The sequence below is a fragment of the Ambystoma mexicanum genome, chromosome 2q, assembly GCF_040938575.1.
Source record: "Ambystoma mexicanum isolate Mex_15411 chromosome 2q, UKY_AmexF1_1, whole genome shotgun sequence".
NCBI classification, from domain to species: Eukaryota; Metazoa; Chordata; class Amphibia; order Caudata; family Ambystomatidae; genus Ambystoma; species Ambystoma mexicanum.
The window spans coordinates 1,440,482,392-1,440,492,162 of NC_090924.1; positions in this window are offsets into that span (position 1 = coordinate 1,440,482,392).

Sequence of the window (9,771 nt, forward strand, 5' to 3'; positions counted from 1 at the left end):
GATGTGGCCGTGGAATCAGTTTGCCCAGTGTGCTCCGAAATGACACTTTACCTCGCTCTTGAGAATATACTGGGGAGGTGCTGACAGTGCAAAGGCTTAGGTGTCAGGGAGGTAAGCGTGAAATGGGGAGTGTGGGTGGGACTGTCGAAGGCGGTGCGTTTGCCAAGGTGGCCCGAGCTACACTTAGGGATGGGAAATGTGAGTGAGAGTGTAAGGGGGAGGGAGAGCTCGTTAGGGTATGGCGGTGCAGGATGTGCATGTTGAGTGGTCTGGGGTGTTTGGAGGGAAGGAATTAGGGTGCAAAAGGAAGGGAAGAGGGTCAGAGGACAGGGGTCTGGTGTCATGATGCCTACCTCCAAGGAGCCAGACCAGGCCCAGCTACCCCAGAGGCAGACATCATGTCCCCGAGGGAAGTCTCAGCAGCCCCAAGTAGGGGCCCTTTGGACAACAGTCCTGGCGCCATAGGCGCCAGGCTCATAAAAGATGACTTTGTGTTTAAAGGTGCTTGGTGTAAACTTACCTGATGCAGGCCATGCTGCAACATCCGGGCCATCTAGAGGCCTGAATGGGACTACTTTCTCTTTGGGGACTACTTAACCACACGGGTGTGGCCGGAGGAAGAATACATACCTGAGAGGAAGGATACATACCTGGAACTGCTTTGAAGGCTATTTAAGCCACGCCCAAGCAGCAACTCACGCTTCGCGTTGTTCTGCATCTAGCAGCTGGACGCTCACCGTGTCTGCTCCTGCATCCTGACTTCTGCCACGCCCGCCAGCATCCTGGAACACCTGCAAAGGGAGAAGAGAAGAGAATAGGAGAAAGAAGAGTCCTTACCTGCTAAATCCGCATTCCGGAGACATTTTGCTGACGATCCTGAAAAGGAAGACATTCATTTTAAAAGCATATCGCATCGATCGCTGCAGCGCCGCATTCCACTCACCTTTACTAGGCGCCTCCATGTTCATCAGCGACCATCTGGATCCGCAACCACATTTCAGCGCCTAGGGAGAAAAAGACAAGAACAAAGGTGAGCTAGGGAAGAGAATAAGAAAACCTTAATTTGCCATCATAAGACTTACCTGTTGGGTCATTCCCACTTCATTTCGGGTCGGTGCCGCATCCTGGCATTTCCGGACCCCGGCCCCTAAGGGGAAAAAGAGACATCAGCGTTAGTGAGCGAATGCTAAGACATTACCTGAACGCTCATTAAAGACTTACCTGATATCTACTGGAACTGCACCTTTCACTTCGGGTCGGTGCCATATCCCCGGCATTTCCGAACCCCGGCCCCTAGGGGAAAAAAGACACAAGCATTAGTGCATTAATGCAAGGACACTAAAGGAACCTCTCATCAAACAACTCACCTGAGTTTCCTTCGTCGGTTCCATTGCTCATCTCGGAATCTTTGTTCTGCACCTGAAATAGAGACAACAGACAATTATTATTTTGGGCTCATACTTATAAACAGAATTCTCACAGTACTTTACCGGGAAGGTCAAGCAAACTTGAACTCTCTACAATCCATGATCCAGTGAAGTAACTGGATTACAATGCGCCCCTGCATCAGAAGCAGGATGGAGAGCTCGTCCTTTCAGACCCTAAGGTGAGACTTCACGGGGAATCGCGGAAGGGTTTCGTGGAGGGTGAGAAGGGAGTGGGAAGCTTACACATTATCCCGCAGATTGTTAATACTCCCTTTTCACACACAGAAAGATATTTCTGCGAGTCAGACAAGCCAGATTTGAGGGTCCGGTCCTGTCCATCTTCCGAGTCCTGCGCTTCACCATAGAAGAGGCAACAGCACTCCAAACCAGGCCCGAGCCTCCGTGGGAGTCAGGTGAGCGTAACATCTGGATTCTGGATGGGCCGCCGTGCCCCTCTTATTTTCATTTGTTTATGGTTTTTAAAACCTTTACAAAATTCCAATGAATACAAAATTGATATCATATAAAACCTAACAATGATTTGAATACGAACATCCTGATAAAAAAATGTTGAAATACAAATCTAACAGAGCATTTCTTTTATCATAAATTACCAAAGACAATGAAATCACTGTTATGTATAAAATAAAGCAAAAAAAAAGGAAGAAAAAACCCCACAATTTACAACCAACACAGGTATTGATTCTAGATGATTTCACAATATACGACATCACAAAGTTATTGCCAAAAGTTCTTAAGAGCAGAAACACATCAATAGCATCATTACAATGGTTGTTTAAACTATTCTTCAAAGGAAACTAATTCAAGTTCTATTAAATGCAGCAACCGAACAAGGGCAAAAAGCAACAGTTTGTATGTTCCCGTCTTCATTCTAGCCAATAAACAATCAGAGGAATCCTCAAAAGCTGGATTAACAAACTTAATCAAGTGAATGGTGCGGTGAACCTTCAAATGTAGACATTCCAAATAATTCCTCAGCCCCATTACAATTCGGGAATCTACATTTGGTAACGGGGAAGCCTCCTTTTTCAATTGACCAGTTTGATACCCCCTCACGAGTATGCAACTGGTTCAATTTAAAATCGTACATACATAGCCTGAGTGCCTTGACAAGGACAAGAGATAATATAGGGGCTAGGTGGAACCCTCTTTTTCGTATGTTTGGCAATTCTTGAAAAGTTTTATATTTGCTTAGTGATTCTATCGTAAATATCCAATCTTTTTCGTACAGTCTTTTTTTACACAACCTGGACATATGGTCAGGTCTAGTTGCGTAACATCCAGATCCAAAAGTATAGCATTCATTTGCTTAATGTAAGTAGTAAGAGATTTTGGGCCATTTGCGAGGCCATTACGTTAAAATCAGCATATGGTGAATTCTTTGGAGGTTCGAGGATTTTTGCATAATTACATAGCAACCTCTGTTTAAAGCGACACGCTAAAGAAATCAGTCCAAATTTGTAACGGATCACAGTATTAGGGATAGACAGGGCCAAGTGCAGTGCAGATTTCATAAGGCAGCTTTGGAGAGTATTTACAAAATCATGGATATCGCATAAACACATATCTGTACTATATAAGATCACTGCTTCCACTTTCTTTGTTAGGAATTCAATCAGAGGCAAAATCGAATATTTACAAAATTTGCTGAAAATAACCCTCATTTGTGACTGCAGGGGTCGTGCCTTTTCATTAAATATATTCGATCAGTGCTTCAGGGACGAGTAGTTGCTTAAAGTGTAACCAAGGTAAGTCATAATAGTACAGAGTTCAATTGGAACATACTCTTCCAACTAAAGAGTCCGATTTGTTTTCCTGCCGTAAATATCAACATCTTGATTTTTTCAACATTAAGCCTTAAATTCTGAGCACTGGCGAACTTTGCGAAGGCGTCTAATTTTATTTTGTAGGCCATACGGGGTAGCATCTAGGAGGATGATAACATCCCCAAATGCGAGCAAATGAAGGTGGATCATCCCCAGTCGAACAGCATAAATCTCAGGAGCTGCCCATTGTACGTCTAGATCACTTAAAAGATTAAAAAGAGTTGCGGCCAAGGTGCAACCCTGTTTCAGACCAACATACGTGGGGTTTCTGAGCAGTGGTTGCACCATCTTCAGAGATTCTTATATTATAAGATGTGTCCGTGTGCAGTTTTAAAATCCATAAAATGTGTTCCTTGGGGATTCCAAAGCTAGCCATTTTGCACCAGAGAACATTTCTAATAACACTGTCAAATGCTGTGGACATGTCAATAAAAGCCATGTATACCAGACACGCACATATAGATTTAGTATTTGCCAAAAGATGTGAAATGACTGTCATGTTAAGGGTTGTGCTCATCCACTTGCCTAATCCGATTTGAAACCCACAGTAGATGTCATAGGCAGCTATGTGTTTTTCCAACAAGTACAGTATCAATATCGAAAAAACTTTGGCAGCGATTCCGTTGTTGACAATATACCCCAAATTGTATTTACTCTGCTTGGTGAAGTCCATATAAGTCAGTGAATGTTTCAAAGAGGTTTCGCCTCTAAGTAAATGGCGGTCCTTCCTGTTCTCCTTACAGCGCCTCATAACAGAGCAGGGAGCAGTCCATCAGCGGGCCCAGCACAACAGCAGGGGCCTTTCTAAGGCACTTCCAAATGCGCCATGCCCCTCTGATCTGGAAGCAGTTAGGCATGGTGGAACAGGGCTGCCTGAGCACTCAAAATGGTTGAGGACACACCTAGTGTCTGGGGTTCTGTATCTCTACTTAGGCCTGGAGAGGGGGCACGAGAGAAGCAGGCGCAGTATGTCCAGTACCTAAAATGTACCAGGATTCAAAGCATATTTAGTACCTAAAATGTACCAGGATTCAAAACATGTGCAGTAGCTAAATACAATAGGTTGGGATGCCTATCCGTTCAGGACGAGAGCCACCTCGCTGTGGGAGTGACAGGCTGCAAATGAATGGGAGAAACTTGCATAAAAGGCGCAGAGCCGACCAATGGACGAAGGAATCCAAAGAACAACTTGGAAGATAAGCTTGCTGTAACACCTGGACAGTTAGTTTGCCCGGTGAAGCCCTGCTGCATTGCTGAAGCTCTGAATTCTGATCGACAAGAGAAGCCCTGCAAGGACGACTTCTCCCCTTGGGTTGGTGGGACCAATCAGCCCCAAGACGAACTTGACTGGAACCCCGCTATCTGCTGGCTGTACTTCCATTGCTACTGCAGGAACTGAGTCCCGGGGGACAGGAACACCAGAATCGAGTGCATTGTTTTTAAGTCAAACCCAAGCTCCAGGAAGATCCTCCGCACTCCCTCGTAGCAGGACTAACCAAGCCTGAGCCACTTCAACAGAATGCTGGATCCCAGAAGTGAAGAAAGTCCACAAGGTATCCAAGAACCGCGGTAGTGCTATTTGCAAGTAGCTGAAACCGTGAAGTGCTACTGATCTGAACATTGTCCATTGCTGCCGCCGACCTTCGAATCAGGAGACTGCAGACGTCCTCCCTCTAGTCCCCACAACTGAGGTACATAAACAACAGGATCTGCCATACTACAACAGGAACAGAAGCCGGCTGGAAACAATTTCTTCAGACCTAAGGCACTATGAACTAAGGGGTACTTACCACTTGCTGTGTAGCTTGCTTGCTCTCAGTTGAGACTTGCATTGGCTGACTTTTGAAGAGTTGCTTGCATCCTTGCCCCTCATAAGCCTCCCAGCATGTGGCCCAGCAAGTTATTTCTTTTTCAACAAAAACTCTCTATAACATTGTGCAATACTTTTTACTAACCTTCAAGAAGTGCCTCAGCTCCCCTAGACTTTGCTCAAGTAACATTGGCTGTCCTGGATGCCTGAAGACTCTTCTAACCTCTGATATTTGTGTTTAATCTGTCCCTCCAAGAAATCATACATTACTTAGTTGTATAGCTCGGAAAAGGATAACCTAGATTGCATTGGGGGGTTCAAAAGTGCTTACCCATTTGAGAAACTAGTTAACCATGGTTTCCTTTCCTAACCATTTCCTTTTTGACTATAAGCTCAGTATTGCTCCAAATGTACCAGTGATATATCAATGTCTACAATGTCATAGCTATTGAAGTCACCTGAGGGTGTAGGAAGTGTCTGTGTGCCATCCCCAATGGGTATCTCCTGATTTATTGAAACTGAGTGTGTATTTTAAAGTATATTTAAGTGTTACATATTTGCTCCTTTCTAAAAAAGGCTTATTCAATTAACTGTTAAATTAATACATAATGATTTGATCAAGAAACATTGAGTATAAGTGTTATTTCAATACATGTCACTGTGAATCTCTACGCTACAATCCTACAGCTCACATTAACCCGTCTCGAGATAAGCCTGACTGCTCAGTCATTCTACCAACCTGTGTAGTCCAGGCCTATACCAAAGGTTCGGTTAACCATTACCAAGAGGACAAGGCTGGTGTAGTCTCCCACAGGGTTACTACATACAATCTTGCCTCACAGCATATTAAAGGAGAGTGGCCCTAACCTGATCTCCAGTCTTAAGGGGAGAAAAGAAAACAAATGTAATGGGGGAGGAGCCGGACTTTGTATCTTGTTTTGCGATCCCCCCAGATGACTGCACATGTCAAATGTACGAGTGAACACACATCTACTGACTGCAGAATAAGCTTACATGGTTTATTAAACAAAAGGGAAACATAAGAATATTGCATGAGAATTGGTTCAGAATGGCTGCAATGTTTTTGGGAGTCGTAGTCTTTGAACTCAGGATTATCAACGGACAGTAAACAAAAAGGCAATCACAGCGACAACTGGGCCCTTCTGCCACTTTTAGGGCTGCCTCCCTTTGCAAAGTGTCCTAAAAGTCCTTCTTTTCAATGGGGCTCACACTCCCTCCTCTTCCGGGGCTTAGGGGCTCTCCCCTCATGGATACAGTGCCCTGCTCACCCTTTCACACCCATGGATCTTGTGACCTACTCACTAGTCCACACGTATGCATATAGTGTTGTGTTCACTCTCCAAGGATATAGTGCCCTGCTAACTCTCTCAGGGATAATATAGTGCTCTGTACACTCTCTCAATGTCATGGCCATTGACCCGGAACCCCAGATCCCGCACCATCAGGGAACGAGCGCACGGGGTAACACTACCTTTTATTGTGCTTGGGGACAATACAGCATGGAGAGCACAGCTGGACTCAGTCCTGGCGCCTTTTGCACCAGGCTCATGATTAAATGTGCACTAGCACATTTTTATTTGGTGCAAGTACTTTGTTTTCCCTGCAGGGGCCTCCACGTGCATTTGGTCGGGCGTGGCTGCTGGGGAGAGTCAGACTGCACGTGTAAGCATCCCTTAGGATTGGCAGGGTGGGGCCGGTGAGTCAAGGCTAATGGGCGTGGCCAGAGCTAGGCTATATAAGCCCGCTCAGCCCTCATGCACGCGCTTCACGTTATACTGCTAAGCGCATTTTACCCGATTTCCCGCTACAGCCTGAGCGCATCTTACCTTGCTACCAGCTACCAGCCTGAGCGCATCTTACCTTGTTTCCAGCTACCAGCCACTGCACATAGCTTCGAATCTGCTTTCTTCAGCACGCATCATCGTTGACTCTGGCATTCATCATCCATCTCCAGACCTCCGGAAAGCAGCGCTCAAGCCCGACGTCATGACACCAAGAGCAATCCATCTGAAAACGGTGCCTGCAAGAGAAAAGAGAAATACAAGGTTAGAATTTGCTAAGACATTATGTTTAAGGTCGCTCTTTGACAAATCCTCGCGCCTAACCTTAAACTAACACCCACCTTCTGTCGGAGCATCATGGACTCCATTTTCTTCCCATTTGGCCTTGCTTCATGCACCGCAACTACCGCTCGGCTGCATTTCATCTGTTGGGAGAAAGCGAAGGAAAGACATTAAAAGATACGGACTATAATCAAGAATCAACATCACAATATTTTAAAAGCCATTAGACACTTACCTTCAGGAGTGGTTCAGCCACAGCCGTTCTGGGCTGCCATGCACATGGGCCAGTGAAGGAACTCAGTCCATCAAAAGCACCCCTGCATTGAGAAGCAGGACGAAGAGCTCGTCATCATCAATCAACAGGTGAGACTGTATGCGTCGGCGCATGCTCACCACATTCTGGGAAGAAGGGTTCCAGAGAGACAGCAGTCATATAGCCGCATTCTCACAATCTCTCATATCCACCCAGGAGCAGTGTCAACAATCAGCGCAGTCCACAGCATATGAGCAGGGGAAGAAGTCTGACAAGGGGAATCCACTTCCAGGGAGGGCTGCAACCGTGCCCCAACGTCACCGCAGAGACCAGGTGAGTGTAACAGAACGCAAAGCCTCTCTGAATCTCTGCCTGGGTGTTATGGAAACCTCTGAAACAGACCAGTTGGCCCAACTACTGGGGGAATTACAAGCTGAAGTCCATGCCTCCAGACAGGAAACCAATGCTTTAAGGAGGGATCTTATTGTAGCTCGGGAACAAACTGACGACTTGGCAAGACAAATGCTTCAAAACCACGCGGGTCAGGTCCCGCTACCAGGACTTGCCCATCCTCCCATGCCGCAGCCATCATCACCAGTTCAAGTGGTTCTTCCAGGTGCAGTGCCACTGGCCCCGCCCGAATGCTTTACTGGCAACCCTAACTAGTACGCTACATTCATGCTTTACTGGCGACCCTAACTAGTACGCTATATTCATGAACCAATGTTGCATCCATTTTATGTGCCGGCCTCGGGCTTTTACCAACAATCAAGCCAGAGTCGCATTTGTGCTCTCATATTTAGGAGGTAGCGCAGCAGACTGGTCAAAACCATAAGTAAACCAGGACGATCCACTACTTTGGAGAATTTGGGGAAGTTCAGCGGGAGATGGAGAAATTGTTCGCAAGGCATACTCAAGGACAAGCTTTGGACAATTAATTATTGTCACTCTGACAGGGAAACCAAGACCTATTGACCTACATCGCCACTTTCAATCATCTCATAGCACAAACTGGCCAGAAGAAAAAAGGGCTACGCTCTTTTATCGAGGGTTACGTGGGGAACTTAAAGATGTTCTAGCCCAAGTGGTCAATCCCCCCGAGGCATGTGCGGAGTACATCAACTTGACTGTGCAGCTTGATCACAGCTTGCAGAATCGAAAAATACGCCACCTTATTTTGAACTGTCCTGCGACGACAGATATTTGCCGCACATACCTAAAGGACATCTTCACAAATTTTACACTTCGAGACGAAGAATCGTGCTGGAACAAACTGCTGGACGGAGATAAATCGGCATGGCAGTTAGCCACAATAAACATCATGAAACACATCCTTAACGTGCTCCTCCCGACGCAGATCTAATGCAATGTTCCACCGATACCTTTGGATCAATTCTTTTTCTTCTTTTAGAACTTTGTTCGTCCTTCAGGACACGCAGGACAGTGCGAGATGGTCTACTAGCACTTTGAAATTTTGTTAAAAAATCTATAATGATTAGATACAAATAAAAACATTTTTTTTTTAAAAAAAGAATCGAAAAATTGATGGCACAAGAATTGAAGGGCAGTCGGTCTATATGCGATCCCGGGACAATCAAACCCGAACCCACGAACAAACTGAACCAATGCAGATCGGTGGGTTACAAAGTCCTATCACCAAGGCTGAGAGGGAGAAAAGGAAGCAGCTATGCTTATACTGCCGGAGAGCAGGACATTTCCTCTGAGAATGCCTGGTGAAACCACCCAAGAAATTAATTGGAGCAATGGACAAAGATGACGAGGAAAAGGAACAAGATTCGGGAAACTCCAATGCCCAAACAGCGTAGGGGACCACTTGTCGAGTGAAAAGAAAGAATCCGTACAGACCTCACATCTAGTCATCTCAGTACTTTTGGTTAACCACAAACAACCATCAAAGATACATGACTTGGAGGCATATATTGTTAGCGGAGCTGTGGGAAATTTGATTGACCAAGATCTGGCTGCACAAATGGGCCTTCCTCTCCAACAAAAGTTGAAATCGGAAAACGTCACAGAAGTGGATGGTTCGCAGTTATCAGCCAGGCCAGTGACGCAGCATACCGAAAAAGTCATGCTTATGTGCCAAGATGGTCATCAAGAAGACATCTCCTTCGATCTCATCGATGCTCCTCAGTTCCAGATGATATAAGAAATGCCTTGGCTGGAAACCCACAACCCTAGGATCGACTGGAGAAAACGAGTTCTGACGTTTCCTCAAGAGTGTGCCAACGCTTGCTACAACAAAGATGTGGGCAACCTGAAACCCAAGACAAAAACTATTCTGAGACTCACTGGTTCCCTACCACCAGAATATCTGGATTACCAGGAT